Below are 18,151 nucleotides of genomic sequence, written 5' to 3'. Positions count from 1 at the left end.
AGCCCTCGGGTGTCTTCTTGAGGAAAAATAAATATAAGACTCCGTTTTCTTTTCAGGGAAACAGGGTATCTTATGACAAAATAGGTGGTGGAGATGCCCGAAGCATCGGGGAGATGAAGATTCAGCTCCTTAGGGACAGGGCTGAGCAGGGGGAGAGCAGAGAGGCCTGCTGCACGTCAGAGCCAGGGCCAGGGCCAGGCCTCGGGTCAGGCACTGCACAAGGTGGGTCTTGCTGCTTCACAGACGAGGCGGTCACAGAGATCCAGGAAAGTCACTTAGCTCCCTAAAACAGCCCCAGCGAGGAGTGGGGCTCTCCAGGCTGATTGCAGGCCCAGACCTTCTCTGTCTCTGCAGTCTCCCGGAAGCCTGTCCAAACGTCTTGCTGGGAATGTGTGTCTCTCATCCCTGAGCTTCCCCCAAGTCTGTCATCTTTCTCTTAGCCCCTCAACCTCTGCCACACTGTGGCAGTCTCTGGCTGTGTCTGAGGCTCCCTCAGAAATACTTCCACGAGGTCTGTCTTCCTGGGACTCTTCTTCCTGTTTTGCACCTCCCTACTCAGTCTACATGGCTCTGTTTACTCATGACACAGAGGGAATGAATCTAAAATATAGGGAGATACATGGAGAGAAAGAGGGACAGTGACCAGTACACAATATGGTAGATCCAATGATTCACACAGGATGGGACCATCAGAGAAACAGAAGCAAAAAGACTGACACCCTCATAAGACAGAACAGAAGCTGCAACATCTAGTTATAGACAAGGAACCTAAACATGGCACAAGGTTGCAGGATTGTGAAAGGAGCCCAGACGGTGTATTGACAGAATGCTGGCAACTACTGAGTCTATGACACTAGGGGCTCTGGGACCCTAGACAGGGAAGCCTCAATACAGTAACATTTTATTGAGGCCACTGCATGCATGCTAGGGTTGTCTGGATGCTGGGCCCCAAGAAAATCAGATTGTTTTTCCTTGCAGGCTCCAGAGCTGGTGGGGAACATCCATGTAAGTGGGTATAAGGATGATGTGGGGCAGAGCATGGTGACTGCCTCAGGGAAGACACAGTCACATCCATTCAGGAGACATTGGTCAGGGCCTATTGAGTCTTGTGTGTGAGTAAGTCATGGCCCCTGCTCTTAGGAGCTCATAGTATCCTTGAAAAACACAGACTGTGAGCTCTGCAAGGAGTAAACAAGTAAAACAACATGGTAGAAGGTGTAAGAGAGGTAACTATGAGGTGCTCTGGAAGCAGAGAAGTTGAGGAGGCTTCACTGGGGAGGCACATTTATTGGAAAGAGGAGAGGAGGGTTCCAGGTACAGGTACAAAGGCATGTAGGTGGCAAAAAATATGGCTTCTTTAGGAGCCATAGTAGAGGTTCCACATGGCTGGGGTATGGAAGGTGAGACGACGAGGCCAGACAAGGCTAGGTCACGAACGATTGTGAACAGCAGATGAAGGAGTTTGGTTTATCCTGTAGGGCAGTACATTGAAACCATTTTCACATCACTGCACCAAAAAAGGACAATATTTGTATGCACATATGAGGATGACAGAAGAGGTTGCTCGGGGCCCAAAGAACCAATATCTTGGCATACTTGTACCCATTCAGGAAGCTTTGTTGTAGAAGGGTGACACATTGGAGAGCTTTTTGCCATGGAGTGACACATCAGATTTGGGTAATAGCAAGAGCCCCCTGGAGAATGACACGGGAGAGGGAATGAAGGCAGGAAGGAGTCAGGAAGGAGGCTCTTGCTATAATCCAGGCACAAGGCACTCAGGGCTCACATAAAGTAACAGTGGTGGGAAAGGAGAAGATGAATTAGAGGTGAGCTTTAGGTTAAACCAAAAGGGCTGGTGACTCGTGGGGTGTGGAGGGAGAGGGGGAGGGAGAAACAGCTGTTGGGCAAGGGTTACGGCAGAGAAAACATGAGAGAGATGGAGTGTCTGGAGAGGGCTTCGCAGGAGAGGCAGTCTCATAAGTCAGCCTTGGAGTCGGGCACAAAATAGGGTGGAGTGGAAATAGTAGGTGCTGAGGCACAGAGCTGGGCATGGCAGGTGTCCCTTCTGGGCTGAGCAGCAGAGGAACAGGTAGGAAGAGTAGCCAAGTGAGAACAAGAAGCTGAAGTCTGCCTGCCCAGAGCATCTGGGGACCACTGAGTTCTGAAAGACACTTGCCCTGTCCCTGAGAACTAATCCAGTCCTCAGCTTAGCTGTCCTCTCTCTAGGACAGGCCTGCATGGGAAATAGAGGACAACAGGATCCTTCTGGAAGCTTCTTCAGCTGGCTTGAATCACTTTATGTTCATTGGGGCCTCCCATTGGTGCTCAATGCAGAATTGTTGCCAGACAGCCCCAGAGTCTGCCCTCAGGCACCTTATCATTTTGGTGACTCAGCAATCACCCATCCTATTCTCAGCTCTTTCACAGCTCAGAGTTTCTCTTAGATGCTGAGCTTCTCAGGAGAGCTTATGCTATGCCCTGAGGGCTACTTCCAGTCACTGCAGTACCATGATGGATTGTCAGGTGAACCATGAGGGCCGAGCTTCAGCTAAAGACCTTCCCACAGTCACTGCACTTCTAGGGCTTCTCTCCTGTGTGGATCCTCTGGTGCTCCATGAGGGAGGAGCTCTGCACAAGGACTTGGGGCAAACCTTACACTGATATGGCTTCTCTCCAGAACGGATTCTCAGGTGTTGGATCAGACCTGATCAACCACTGAAGGCTCTCCCACATGTGTCACACTTGTAGGGTTTCTCCCTAGTGTGGATGTGCTGGTGCTGAGTCAAGTGGGTGCTCTGGCAGGAGGCCTTCCCGCACTCATCACACTGGTAGGGCCGCTCCCCTGTGTGCACCTGCTGGTGCTGGGTGAGGTGGGTGCTGCGGCTGAAGGTTTTGCCACATTCCCCACATTTGTAGAGTTTCTCTCTGATATGAATCCTTTGGCGCTGTGTCAGGTGGGTGACTTGGCTGAAGGCTTTCCCACATTCCTTACACTCATGGGGCTTTGCCCCTGTGTGGACCACCTGGTGCTGGGCTAGGTGAGTGCTTTGGCTGAAGGTCTTCCCACACTCACTGCAGGCATATGGTGTCTTCTGAGAGTGGCTCTTCTGGTGCACCTCAAGGGCCAAGGCACTCTGAAATGTCTTCCTACAGTTGCCACACTTGGACTTCCTTCCTGAGTGTGTGTATAGAGGCTCTGTCCCATAACCATCCCACTGGTCAAACTTCTCTTCTGAAAGAGTCTTCTCTTGGGAGGTTAAGTTTGCCCATGCACTAGAACTGTTCCCCAAGGTACCAGATTCATGGCCAGGCTGGTCTGTGGGGTCATCCTGGTAAGTTCCTGAGGTTTTCCTGAAATCCACCTCTTGGGCAACAGATTTTGTCCAGGTCTCCCCTGAGGGTCCTGTGTGCCTCTCTGAGCTGCCCTCAGATTCACAGGCATCAGCAAATGTGGGTCCCAGGGGAGCAACTCATGAGGGTTTTGGTGGCCGTGGTTCATGGCTCTGACTCCTCTGAGTCGCTCTGCTTGCAGTTTGCCTCTGCAGGCCCGGCTCCAGCTCCCATCCTGAAACGACCCAAACCACAGCATCACCACTCCTGCCCCACCAAGCCTCCCTCCCTCCCTCTGCTGAGGGTCATGCCTTGTAAGGGGAGATGGGGCCCATCCCTAACATCTGGCCCCATTTCCAAAGGGAAGTTTCTCATCTGGTGTCATAGATGACAAAAGGGTGCAGAGCTGTCCTCTCACATATAAAACTGCATCACCTGTCAAGCAATTACATTCATCTGAAAAAACTAAGAAGATAAAACTATATCATGAGTTCTCATTTTTCTGTCCTTCTCAAACTCTTCATTCTTCAAGACTCCTGATTTTGGCTCAAGTGTCAGGAAAAAAAAAAAACACAAAAACAACCTGATGTGGAACTGATCCTTGTTAGGTGCTCCCATGGGTAGGCCCTGACCTCTGGGAGGTCGAGGCTGTGTCCGTCACATTCAGTGTCTTGCCTCTGAGTCCGGACGGGTCCACAGATGCTCAGTGAACACTAGCTGAATGAGGGAATCAATCCAGATGCCCGATTCTGAAATTTTCCACGACTAGAACTGCAGGTAGACGACCACTATTGGGGTGAATGGGTGACATGCCCACCTGGCCCCCTGATTCCCCAGGAGGCCCATTCCCAGCCTTTAAAAGTGCTGAGAAGGCAGCATGTGGTTAAGGGGTGCCAGGATTGGGGTGGGTGTGAGGTAGAGGTAGGCCTGCACTGACCTGCCCTGGATGGGTGCAAAAGTAACCTGGCAACAGCTACTGGGTGGATTCCAGGGAGGAGGCAGAGAGATGGGTGGAAAAACTGCTGCTCATGTCCAGAGTGGGCTCAGCAGTGCAGGAACTGGGCCCAAGTCCCAGCTCTGCCACTGGCCAGCTCTGTAGCCCTTAGCAATCCTGCCCTTGTCGGGGTCTTAGTTTCCTGGCTGTAAGCCGCGGACGCTATACCACTGGTGCCCTTCTGTTATAGGCCAGCTCCGAGTGCAGCAGGCAACTTCCTCTGCCTCGTTTTCCCTTCAACTCATTCTGAGAAGCAGGCACTGCGATGACTCCACCATGGACTGGTGACCGAGGCTGGCTGAGAGAAGGTGTCGAGTGACTGGGGAGACATCACACAATCAGTCAGAGTGGTCGAGCAACTTGTGCAAGTCCACAGTTAGCTAGTGGCCAAGCCAGGATTTTAGCCCTGGAATCTCCTCCTCCAGGCCCATGGACCGCCCCATGCTCCCCTGCTCCCCCTTTCTTTCTACTCCAGAAACGTCACACCGCCTGGCCCCTGCCCCTGCCACTGCCTCCGCCCGTGCCACCTGGACTGCGGCTCTTTGTTGCCTTCTTAGCGCCACTCCGTCCTTTCTCTGAAGACTTTGCTGACTGCCTGGGAGGATGGGGCCTCCCAGTTTCCACTCCCTGCCCCTGCAACATCTGCTGGGGCGCAGCCAACGGCCGAGGGAAGGACCCCATCAACTAGAGAGGTCTGTTTCTCAGGGAGCTGAAAGAGATGCCCTAACAGCTTTAGTTACCGCGAGTTCAGTCCGTGCCAGGCGCCACTTTAGGCGCTGCACAGGCACTGCCTTGTTTATATCTCTCAACAACACGAAGGTGGGTATTTTGATTATAATCCCTACTTTACCCACAAGTAAACTGAGGCACAAGAGAGTCACATGGCCAGGAAGAGGCCAAGATCTACCGAGCCTTGATGGTTCAGCTGTGTCCAAAATCCATGTTCCCCCTGCCCCTGCACGCCTCCTCCCTGGCGCCTGCTTGGCCCCTGCCCTGTGCTGCCAACAGGCCAGGTCGAGCCCTTCTGAGATCAGCCTTCGCTCCTGGCTCTGGACTGTCCCATGGCTGTGTCCCTCCTGCACCGGCCCGACATCCTGGGCTGGGATGTCTGTGTGGGTCTCCCTGAGCAACAGTGCTCACCCCAGCCAGGGCAGGTCTGACTCTAGCAGATCCTGGAGGCCAGGACGGGCGAGTCCAAAAAGGGTGCACAGGGATGCCTGTTATTTGTCTCCCAACCCCTGCCCCAGCAACCAGGTTTTCCTCTGGGGAATTGCCCCTTGCTCATTGTCAGTCACTGGGATTTGGTGGCCAAAGGTAAACACAAGATCCCAGCTGGTTCGGTGGAACTCAGACCAGAGACCTCTTACTGCTATTCCTCCCCAGCTTCTGCATTGGTAAGGCACAAGCCTGGGTTTGCTGGGCCACCTTTGTCCCCGTGGGCGGAGAACCTAAAATGAGAGTGAAGCTGACATAGGAAAACCCAACTGAGAAGTAGAATGAGAGAGAGAAAGAAAGAGTCCTGATGTTGCCAACAGGTCTTCTGGATGTAGCCCTGTCGGAAGACTCCTCACCCTTCTTTGCTTCAGCCAGTTTGAGCTGGGGTTAAGTCACCTGCAACCAAAGCAGACCTGTCTAGCAGGGTGCAGAGTCAGGGCAAGGCACAGCGCGGGCCGCCCCACTCGCTGCGGGCCGCCGTCCCTGCCCTGCCCAGCGCCCGAGTCCGGCCCTCCACCAGCACAGCAGCCTCCTCCCCGCTCCCGGGGCACTGGGCGCCCGCCCGGGCCTGGGTCTCGCGGGCAGCGCGCCCAGGAACTGCTCCAGCAGCAGCAGCGCCAGCACGGCGCGCGTGGGCCGGACGCAGCGTGCAGCCTCAGGGCGGCGGCGAGCTCACGGCCAGATTCCTGGCGCTGGGAGAGGACGGCCTCCTCCTCCTCCCTCTCCTCCTCCACCGTCACTTGAAGAAAGCGGTGCTGTTCTCAGGGAGCACTTGGGGATGGCCGTAGGGCGGGAGCACTGCGTAGACACGGGGCGGCTGGGGCCTTGGAACTGGGTCTGCAGCAATGCCAGAGCTTTGTCGTCGTGTGGAACCCAGGGCCCGGCCTCTCGCCTGCAGAGAAGGGCAAGCCAGGCTTGAGGCCTGTGAGACGTGACTCGCCCTCACAGAGACATAGACCATCCTAATAATCAGGACAGCACCCATTCGTTACTGAGCACTGTCCTGAATGCTTGCATGTAATAATTCGTTTAAAACTTATAACAAACTCAGGAGGTGGGAACTGTCTTCCAGTTGTATGGATACACAGACACAGAGGAGGAAAAGATTTGCCAAAGTCTCCCAGCTCGTGAAGGGTTATCGGGGAGCTGAGCTACAAACCTAGGCAAATCCACAGCCAGTCTGTTTTGAGGTGTGCCCTTCGCGGCAGAACCAGGTCTCCCTCGCTGTCTCACACACACCCTCCCCAAGTAGCCACGTGGTCATTCCCTCACTTTATTTGCTCATTATTTTGTAGTGTCTGAGATTGATACCTACATAATGGACTTTCAGTCTTTCCCCTTTTCTTTTTCTCTTTTAAGACAGGGTCTCACTCTGTCACCTAGATAAAAGTACAGTGGTGCAGTCATGCAGTCACAGCTCACCGCAACTTCAAACTCCTGGGCTCACGGGATCCACCCTCCTTGGCTTCTCAGAGTGCTAGGATCACAGGTGTGAGCCACCACACCTGGCCCCTTTCCTCTTTTCTAGTATATGTATTTAAGGCTATGAATTTCCCACTAAACACAACTTTAGCTTCACACTACAAGTTTGATATGTTATATCTTCATTATCATTTAGTTCAAAATATTTTTTTTCTATTATGTTTTTTAAGCCAGTCAGATTTTATTTTCTAATTTCTGTTGTGGTTTCTTCCTGACCCATTGGTTATTTATAGCTCTGTTGCTTCATTGTCAAACAGTTGGAGGTTTTCTAGTTGTCTTTTTTTTTTTTTTTTTTTTTTTTTGAGACAGAGTCTCGCTTTGTTGCCTAGGCTAGAGTGAGTGCCGTGGTGTCAGCCTCGCTCACAGCAACCTCAAACTCCTGGGCTCTCCTCAGAAAAAGTCATCTTGAAAAAAAAAAACAAAAAACTCCTGGGCTCAAGCGATCCTTCTGTCTCAGCCTCCCAAGTAGCTGGGACTACAGGCATGAGCCACCATGCCCGGCTAATTTTTTCTATATATATTAGTTGGCCAATTAGTTTCTTTCTATTTATAGTAGAGACAGGGTCTCGCTCTTGCTCAGGCTGGTTTCGAACTCCCGACCTTGAGCAATCCACCCGCCTCGGCCTCCCAGAGAGCTAGGATTATAGGCGTGAGCCACTGCGCCCGGCCTCTAGTTGTCTTTTAATTATTGATTTCTAGATTAAGTCATTTGTGGTCAGAAAACATGCTATGATGGATTTCAATCCTTTGAAATGTACTGAGATGTGGTTTGTGACCCAGTTTGTGCTTAATTTTGGTTAATATTCCACACACACTTAAAAATAATGCAAAGCCTTTTTAGACATGACACCAAAAGCATAAGTGACAAGAGATAAAATAAATAAACTAGACTTAATCATAATAAAACATTTTTGTGATTCAAAGGACCCCTTCAAGAAAGTGAAAAGGCAACCCAAAAGATGTAAAAAAATATTTGCAAACATATATCTGACCAGGACCTATATGTAGAACAACTCCATAATAAAAAGATGAATAATCCAATTTTTAAATGAGCAAAGGATTTGACTAGATCTTTTTCCAGAGGAAATATGCAAATGGACAATAAATACAAAAAATATGCTCAACATCACTAGCTACCAGGGAATTGCCAATCAAAACCATAATAAGATATCACTTCACACCTGTTGGGATGGCTATAATCAGACAGATAACAAGTGTTGGGAGGGATATTGAAACCACCCTTTCCACAAATCAATAAAGGAGTGCAAGGTGAGAAATGGGGTAAGGGTTCCAAACTGTGAAGGAACAAGCCTAGGTAAAAATAATAATAATAATTAGTCACTGTCCATAATTGCTACTCCCCAGTCCCATAGCTGGTGGTCATAAAGATTCTTAACTCTCTCTGTAGATAACATCACCCTTTCAAAACCTAGTAGTTTCCGAGACATCTTCCAGGTCTGCATTCCAGTGGATTGGCTGACCCACTCAGACCTGTGACCCATACCAAGAAACTGACTCAACTGGAATTGTGACCCCAAGAACTGAAGCAACACTAGAGGATTTCTACACCCCTATAATTTTTCCCCAAACCTAGCCAATTAACAAACCTAATTGCCTACTCCTTGGCCTGCCAAACTATTCTTAAAAACCCTGCCTCCCAAATTCTCAGGAAGGCGGATTTGAGAAATTCTTCCCATTTCCACCCTTAGCACTACGCAGAATTAAACGTTCTCTGCTGTAAACTCTGCTATCTCAGTGTATTGGCTTCCTCTTTCATAGCAGGCAAAGAGCCTGGTTGGATGGTGATGATATGGAGAAACTAGAACCCTCATACACTGCCCGTTGTAATGTAAGATGGTGTAGCCATTGTGGGAAAGTCTAGTAGTTACTTAAAAGGTTAAACATAGAGCTACCACATGACCCAGCAATTCCACTCCTAGGAGTATACCCAAGGGAATGAATATATGTCCTCACAAAAACTTGTACACAAACTGTTTATAACTGCATTAATCATAACAGCCAAAAAAGCAGAAACAATCCAAATGGCCATCGACTGATGAACTGATAAAAAGCTGCATATGCATACAGTATAATATTATAGACTGGGCACGGTGGCTCACGCCTGTAATCCTAGCATTCTGGGAGCCCGAGGTAGGCGGATCGCTCAAGGTCAGGAGTTCAAAACCAGCCTGAGCAAGAGCGAGAGCCCGTCTCTACTATAAATAGAAAGAAATTAATTGGCCTACTAAAAATATATAGAAATAATTATCCAGGCATAGTGGTGTGTGCCTGTAGTGCCAGCTACTTGGGAGGCTGACGCAGGAGGATTGCTTGAGCCCAAGAGTTTGAGGTTGCTGTCAGCTAGGCTGATGCCATGGCACTCTAGCCCAGGCAACAGAGTGAGACTCTGTCTCAAAAAAATAAATGAATAAATAAAAATAAAAGTTAAGGAAATTGTGTTCCCAGGGTCTTTTGACCAGTGAGTACAGAGCTGGGATTTGAACTCGGGCTCTCTGATGTCCTGTGGTCTTTCCTCCACATGGGGCTGCCTCTCACCATGACCTTTCCAAACTCTAGAAGAACTGTGAGCACTGAATGCAGATAGGGACTGGTGAGAAGCCAGCTTCATGCACTACTGGTGGGGGTGGTCAATTAGAATGTCTTTGGCAAACAATCTGGCAATATATTATAAGAGCTTTAAAACAGCCACATCCTCTGGCTCAGTATTTTTTTTTTTTTTTTTTGAGACAGAGTCTCGCTTTGTTGCCCAGGATAGAGTGAGTGCCATGGTGTCAGCCTAGCTCACAGCAACCTCAATCTCCTGGGCTCAAGCAATCCTCCTGCTTCAGCCTCCTGAGTAGCTGAGACTACAGGCATGTGCCACCATGCCCGGCTCATTTTTTCTCTATATATTAGTCAGCCAATTAATTTCTTTCTATTTATAGTAGAGACAGGGTCTCGCTCTTGCTCAGGCTGGTTTCGAACTCCTGACTTAGAGCAATCTGCCCGTCTCGGCCTCCCAGAATGTTAGGATTATAGGCGTGAGCCACCGCGCCTGGCCTCTGGCTCAGTATTAATTCTACTTGTCAGAATCCAACCCCATTTCTAGATGGGGGTGCTACTGACATTCAGAAGGAGACAATACTTCCTTCTGAGGCCTGTCCTTCACACTGTAGGACCCACCTAAGAATACAAGTAAACCCCTCCTCCGGTCATTATAACATCCAAATACACTCCACACATTTTCAGATGACTCCTGAGGTGGGAGTAACAGTATATACCCAGGTCCAAACCGCCAAATCAGGAGAAATCTTCTGAACATTAGACAAAGGTGAATGCTAAAACATTATTAATAATGAATGTTAAAAAAGAAAGCAAAGCTAAACACCTAAGACAAGGGAGAGACCAGTAGGTAAATTAAGTTATGAAATCTACAGGACTTGAATCTTTTGTAGAAGTTAAAATGAAGCTCATGAATCTTTAATGACACAAGAAAATGCTTTTTCTATAGTGTTAAAGAGCCAAAATAAGAAATTGTATAGAAAATTCAGATAAGTCTTTGCTATATACCATCCACCTCCCAAAAAAGGACAGAAAAACCTTGGAAAGTATTGTTTTCCTGTAAGTGGTGGGTTCCTCTGGGTTGTGAGGTTTTGAAGTTCCCCTTTCTTTTCTACTTTAAGAAATGTATGTATAAAAAATTCACATACCATAAAATTTACCCTTTTAGTGGTTTTAGTATATTCACAAGTTTGTACAGCCATCACCAAAGTCCAAATCCAGAAAAATTTCATTATCCTAAAAAGAAATCCATTAGCAGTCACTCCCATTTCTCTTCCTTCCAGCTTCTGGAAACCACTGATCTACTTTCTGTGTCTAGTGATTTGCCTATTCTTGGCATTTCATATAAACAGAATCATACAACATATGACTTTTCATATCTGGCTTCTTTCACTGAGAACGTGTTTTAGGTTCAGCCATGTTGTAGCATGTATCAGTATTTTACTCCTTTTCATGACTAAATCATATTCCACTTTATAGACACAATACATTTTGTTTATCCATTCATCAGCTGACATTTGGTTGCTTCTACTTTTTGGCTATTATAAAAATTGCTTCTATGAATGCCAGAGTACAATTTTTCGAACTCCTGACCTTGAGCGATCCTCCCGCCTCGGCCTCCCAGAATGCTAGGATTACAGGTGTGAGCCACCACGCCCAGCCTGGAGTACAATTTTTCACATGGACAAATGTTTTCAATTCTCTTAGATACATACTTAGAAATGAAATTGCTGGTTAATACCATAACTCCATGGTTAACATAAGAAACCACCAGGCTGTTTTCCAAAGTGACTGTACCATTTTACATTCCCACTAGCTGTGGATGAGGGTTCCAATTTCTCCACAATTTCTCCAGACCTATAAGGTCTTTTATATTAGTCATCCCCTCTTAGCTTTGGAGAATATGTTCCAAGATCTCCCAGTGGATGCCTGAAACTGTAGATAGTACTAAAACCTATATACACTATGGTTTTTTTTTTTTCTCTCTCTCTCCATATATATATATATCCATGCTAAAGTTTAATTTATAAATGAAGCACAGTAAAGAGATTAACAACAATAACTAATAACAAAACAATTATAACAATATACTGTAATAAAAGTTATATGAATGTGGTCTCACTTTCTCTCTCTCTCTCTCTCTCAAAATATCTTTTTTCTTTGAGACATGGTCTCACTCTGTTGCCCAGGCTGGATTGCAGTGCAGTGGTGCACCTTGTCTCACCAGAGCCTTGGACTCCTGGGCTCAAGCAATCCTCCTGCCTCAGCCTCCCAAGTAGCTGGGACTACAGGCACATGCCACGATGCCTGGCTAATTTTTCTATTTTTAGTAGAGATGGGATCTCATTCTTGCTAAGATTGGTCTCAAATTCCTGGTCTCAAGCAGTCTTCCCACCTCAGCCTCCCAGAGTGCTAAGATTACAAGCTTGAGGCACTACGCCCGGCCCACAAGCTACCTTTTATTCAAGGACTTGGCGTCTCCCTCTCCCCACCCACAATCCCCCCAAGTATAAATATTCACAACTCTTCTCTTTCCTCTTCCCTTAATTGCCAGCTCAGACATTCACTGTTCTTGGTGTCACTGCTCAGGGAAGGCACCCTGCACAGAGATGCAGGAAGCCTGAGAAATCTAGGGCCTTGGGTGCAGGGAGTAGGAACACTGGTAAAACAAGACCCTGGTCCTGAAACCTTTCAATGACAGCAAGTAACCTTTGCTGAAGACATGTTCAAGCCCTTTAACTCCACCGTACAGCTCCCTTGGGCCTCCTGGGGCCTCGCCCTTGCTGTTATCCCTATGTACCTCAGCCTTTGCCCCTGTTGTTCTCTTGTCCTGAAATCCCCCTTTGTACCTGACAAACTTCTCCTGGTTCTCTATGCCTAATCCTAGCTGTTACCTTCTTCAGGAGCCATCCCAGATGCCTGGTAGTAGGCTAAGTCCTTTTCCCAAAGTGTCCTAGGTCTGTGTTCCCTGCCTTAGTACTGTAAGCTCATGTTTCCCCAGAGAAGCTGGTTGTGCTGAGACACAGTACCCAGGGCTTGGCCTGTACCAGGTACACAGGAAACAGGCACTGAGCAAATGAAGGGCCCAGGAAACACTGAGCATGATCACCCACAAAATGTAAGGGATTGTTCAGGGCAGGGGGGAGAGGAGCAAGGGTGGCAGGAATAACAATAAACACAGCAATAGTTTCCATACTCTCTTTTGCACTCCTGGAATACCTGTTCTTTTTTTTTTTTAGAGTCTCACTCTGTTGCCCAGGCTAGAGTGAGTGCTGTGGCGTCAGCCTCGCTCACAGCAACCTTAAACTCCTGGGCTCCAGCAATCCTCCTGCCTCAGCCTCCCAAGTAGCTGGGACTACAGGCACGCACCACCATGCTCAGCTAATTTTTTCTATATATATATTAATTAGTTGGCCAATTAATTTCTTTCTATTTATAGTAGAGACAGGGTCTCGCTCTTGCTCGGGTTGGTTTCGAACTCCTGACCTCGAGCAGTCCACCCGCCTCAGCCTCCCAGAGTGCTAGGATTACAGGCGTGAGCCACCGCGCCTGGCCCTGGAATACCTGTTCTTATGACAATCTCTGAAACACATGTTTCAGAGATTGTGCACCTTCCTCAGCCTCCTCAGCCCACCTCCAACGTGCTGACCTCACCCAGGTAGGGGTCCCACCCGTAGCTGCTTGACCAACTGAGCCGAGCGGCTCTTTCATTTCCCACTCGTTGCTCAAACTAGGCTTGATAATGCTCCTGCCTCAGAGGGCTGCTGTGAGGGTGCCCGAGGTGATTCGTGACAAGCATCTAGCAGAAGCCCGGCACACAGAAAACACGCAGCAAATGTACATCCGTGGTCACCTGCCATGGTTAAGCCCACACTGGGGGACAGATCCATAAACCCAGCAAGGTGACCACTGGCCACCCAATTTCAGCTGCAGACATGGCAAAGCACAAATACTCTGTCAAATGCTTGGTAAACTCTCTGTGGATCACCCAAATTTCAGATCTCTGACTATGTCAGTCAATCGCATTTTAACGTACCTGCTCTCTCAGTCAGTCACACTCCAGAACACACCCCAGCACACAAAATATGTCAATGTCGCCTACAGTCAGATGAACACAGGCCTCATAACATTCACATCACACTGTCGTTCTGTCACAGCCAATCATCTCTTAGTCACCGCATTCAACCCAACACACGGAGGACATCAGTCACACTTGAAATCAGACGCGGTCAGTCACACACTCACCTCCTCCCTCTCAGCGTCGCTCAACTCACCTACTACATCTCCACTGACAAGCGTCTCTGTCAGTCTCCACCGCTCAGCCAGGCACACAACAGCCCGGACGATCCCCACCGTCAGCCAACCTCACCCTCTCAACCTGTCAGTCAGATACAGACACTCAAGATGTGTCAGACACACAAGCACGGCCCATCAGACCCATACCGCGTTTCCCCTGAAAATAAGCCCTCCCCCTAAAACAAGCCCCAGCAGGATGTCTGAGCATGCGCAATAGAAGCCCCACCCGGAAATCAGCCCTGGTGACGGCGTGGCCACGCGGCGCGTCTGCACAGCGCATGCGTGTCGGCGCGGAGCGGGAAGACGCGAGCAGCCCTTCTCATCCGCCCGTGACAGCTCTGTGGCTCCACGGGAGAGATCGGCCGGTGGGTCTAAAGGAAACAGAGTCGCAAGACACTCAGGATGGGATTCGGGGTTTGCAGAGTGACGATGATGTTCCAGAAGAAGGCGACTTCACTATATTTGAATCAATGTAGATGGTTGTACTGTACTTAAAAAAACAACACATCCCCTGAAAATCAGCCCTTGGGTGCCTTCTTGAGGAAAAATAAATATAAGACCCGGTCTTACTTTCAGGGAGACACGGCAAGTGCGACCTGAGGGCTAGTCGCCGTGTCATGCAGCTGTGTGTGGCGGCACATCTGTGTGGTGTCTGTGAGTCAGAGACTCACTTGGAGGTGATGGGGAGGACCTGGCGCAGTATGAAGTTCCCAACTGTGTGTGATGTTACAGTGACCTGATTGTGACTGGGTTGCTATTGAGTGACACACGTATGCCCGGACCGTGTGTGAGAATATGTCTTCTGTGTATATGTGTGTGTTGGGGGAGACACTGAGCTGGAGACTCTGACCAGGGGCCTACGCCACGGAGGGTGGTGGCTTTGTGTGGTAAGGCCTTGCCGGAGGTGCTCACTGGCCTCAGCCTCCGGCCGCATCCCCTGTGGTGCTCAGACCTTGCCGTGCAGACTTCGGGCAGCTGGGGTGAGCGTTTCACATCTTCCTCCACAGATAAATACCAAGTACTCACTACAGGCAGCCAGCACTGCTCCCGATTGGACACTGCAGTGACAAGGACAGGCATGGCCTGCCTTTGCGGAGCTGACATCATTGTGGAGGAGGCAGATGGTAAAGAAAGAAATAGTCCTCTGAGGAGTTGGCAGCTGAGTTCTGAATAGAGGGGACAACTCAGGGGGAGGCTATTTCACGTGGATGGAACACAAATGCAAAGGCCAGGAGGTGGGCATTGGTGAGGAGGACCAGCTGGAGGGATCAAGGGAAGGAGATGGCATGGGACAGGGTCAGAATGGGGAGGCCTGTGGGGGCAGATCTCAAAGGGTCCATGGGCCACGTACAGGCTTTGACCTCTATCCGGTGAGAAATGGGAGCCTTGGGAGGCCTTTGAGCAGAGGAGGATGTATGATGACTTAGCTCTTTTATTTTTTTTGACACAGAGTCTCGCTTTGTTGCCCAGGCTAGAGTTGAGTGCGGTGGCGTCAGCCTAGCTCACAGCAGCCTCAAACTCCTGGGCTCAAGCAATCCTCCTGCCTCAGCCTCCCGAGTAGCTGGGACTACAGGCATGCGCCACCATGCCCGGCTAATTTTTTCTATATATATTTTTAGTTGGTCAATTAGTTTCTTCCTATTTTTAGTAGAAACGGGGTCTCGCTCTTGCTCAGGCTGGTTTCGAACTCCTGACCTCGAGCGATCCGCCCACCTCGGCCTCCCAGAGTGCTAGGATTACAGGCGTGAGCCACCTCGCCCAGCCATGACTTAGCTCTTGATAGGAGTCCTCTGGCTACTGTAGGGGAGACTATCCAGGTGAAAGTGGAAGCAGGGAGACACAGGAGGAAAATGATTCCAGATCCTGGCACTTGGGGCAGGTTGGTCGGATCAAGGTGGTGGTGGGAGAGTGTTGACAAGTGGTCAGCTCTGGGTCTGCTTTGAAGGTGTGGAGTATAGGGTTGATGGGTTGAACTGCAGTGTCCAAAGGGTGAGCAAGGCTGGCCCAGCAGCCTGAGGGTGGCCTCTGTTCATGGGTGGAGAAGCCATTAGTTTGCTAGGGCTGCCATAACAAAATTCCACAGACTGGGTGGCTTAAACAAGAGAAATTTGTTTTCTCACAGATTTGGAGGCTAGAAGTCCAAAAGCAAGGTGTCAGCAGGTTTGGTTTCTCTTTTTTCTTGAGACAGAGTCTCACTAGCTCACAGCAACCTCAAACTCCTGGACTCAAGTGATCCTCCTGCCTCAGCCTCCCGACCAGCTGGGACTACAGGCACGTGCCACCATGCTTGGCTAATTTTTTCTATATATTTTTAGTTGGCCAATTAATTTATTTCCATTTTTTTTAGTAGAGCCAGGCGTCTCGCCCTTGCTCAGGCTGGTTTCAAACTCCTGACCTTGAGCGATCCTCCCGCCTGGGCCTCCTGGTTTGGTTTCTCTTGGCTTTCAGATGGCTGTCTTCTGTCGTCTTCACATGGCATTTCCTCTGTTTGAACATGCTCCTGGTGTCTCTCCTTCTTATAAGGACTCCAGTTGTATTGGATTGGGGCCCACCCATGTTTCATTTAACTGTTATTGCCTGTTTATTTATTTATTTTTTTTTTTTGATTCTTTTTTTTTTTTTTTTTTGAGACAGAGTCTCACTTTGTTGCCCAGGCTAGAGTGAGTGCCATGGCGTCAGCCTGGCTCACAGCAACCTCAATCTCCGGGGCTCAGCGATCCTCCTGCCTCAGCCTCCCGAGTAGCTGGGACTACAGGCATGCGCCACCATGCCCGGCTAATTTTTTGTATATATATATTTTTAGTTGGTCAATTAATTTATTTCTATTTATAGTAGAGACGGGGTCTCGCTCAGGCTGGTTTCGAACTCCTGACCTTGAGCAATCCGCCCGCCTCGGCCTCCCAAAGTGCTAGGATTACAGGCGTGAGCCACCACGCCCGGCCTATTGCCTGTTTAAAGGTCCTATCTCCAAATACAGTTATATTCTGAGGTGCACTGGGGGTTAGGATGTCAACGTATGAATTTGGGGGAGACACAATTCAGTCCCTAACAGGGTGAAGGGACATTGGTGTGGGGCTACTTAGGGTAGACTCCTTTTTTTGGAGATTTTAAGGAAGATATGGGAGAGAGAGGGAAGAAGCTGGAGGAGACTCAGGTGCCAGCCAAAGAGAGTAAGAAGACCCCTAGTTGACAGTTAATGGGATTACTTGGGAAATCGATGGAATCTCTCCTCATTGCCTTCTTTTCAGCCCAGATTGTGAGTCTCTTAGGGTTGGGAGGAGTCCTTCCCTTTTCATGGCTGAGGCCAAGGTATCCTTGGTGTCTGGCACAGGGCCAGATACCAAGAAGAGTTGGCCAAGGAATGAGTGGCAGATCAACAATGTTCTCTTGCCTGGAGCTGCTTACCTGGATTCTCCTGACACACCTTCTGCACCCACCATGGCCCCTGTAATCCATACCCCAGACCTTGGAAGGCCCCTTTCCCTTGGTCACCCCTTTTGTGCTTATTCTCTGTTCAACTAGTGTTCTGGGCCTCTGGTCTGTCCTGAATAGACTCGCCTCCCTTCCTCTCTACCTCTGTTTCTTTCTTATCCTCTCCCCAAATTCAAACCTCATCTTTCTCAGGGAGTATTCACTTTAATTTGGCAATTATATCAGCTATTTCTCTAAAACAAATAGTTGCAATAGCCCAGTGGCCCACAGCTATGAAAGCTTATTTCTATCATGTGTGTGGTGGTTGGCTGGTCTGGGCTAGACTCAGTTGGGGGCTTAGCTCCAGGCTGCAGGTTGGGCCTATGTCTGCTGCGCTTGTCTTGCAGGGCTCACAGGGAACATTTGCCTCATGCTGATGGCAGAGAAGCCAGAGGGCTAAGCCTAGGCTCAGGACTAGCATACTCTATCACTTCCACTCAGAGTCTGGTGGCCAAACCAAGTAACATGGCCACACCCAAAGTTAAAGAGGCAGTGGGACATCCATTCTGCCTTTAGTGGGAGGAACTACAAAATATAGTCAAGGGTGTATATGCAAGAAGGGATGAAGGATTGAGCTAGTTATTCAGTCCATTTCAATTATCATTTTTGGTTTCTTCTCTTTCAGTGTAGAAAGTCAACAAAACCTTTTGTGATCCTGGTTTATATATTTTTTTATATAATTTCTTTTTCTTTTTGGTGCCATGACTCAGATTGTGATCCTGGTTTCTTTCAGTTCAAGAAGGTAGTGATCACAGGGCAAATCCAAAGTCCTAAACTTCATCACAGGGATAATAGTGGAAG

The 18,151-nt window shown here is 49.0% G+C and overlaps 1 pseudogene; it reads right to left on the bottom strand.

Moving 5' to 3' along the window:
- Positions 1 to 2,466: 2,466 nt before the first annotated feature.
- LOC142861200 (uncharacterized) lies at positions 2,467 to 14,813 on the bottom strand (annotated as a pseudogene).
- Positions 14,814 to 18,151: the final 3,338 nt, after the last annotated feature.

This window comes from Microcebus murinus, chromosome 16 (assembly GCF_040939455.1).
Source record: "Microcebus murinus isolate Inina chromosome 16, M.murinus_Inina_mat1.0, whole genome shotgun sequence".
NCBI lineage: Eukaryota > Metazoa > Chordata > Mammalia > Primates > Cheirogaleidae > Microcebus > Microcebus murinus.
This window is presented reverse-complemented; position numbering and strand designations above follow the sequence as displayed.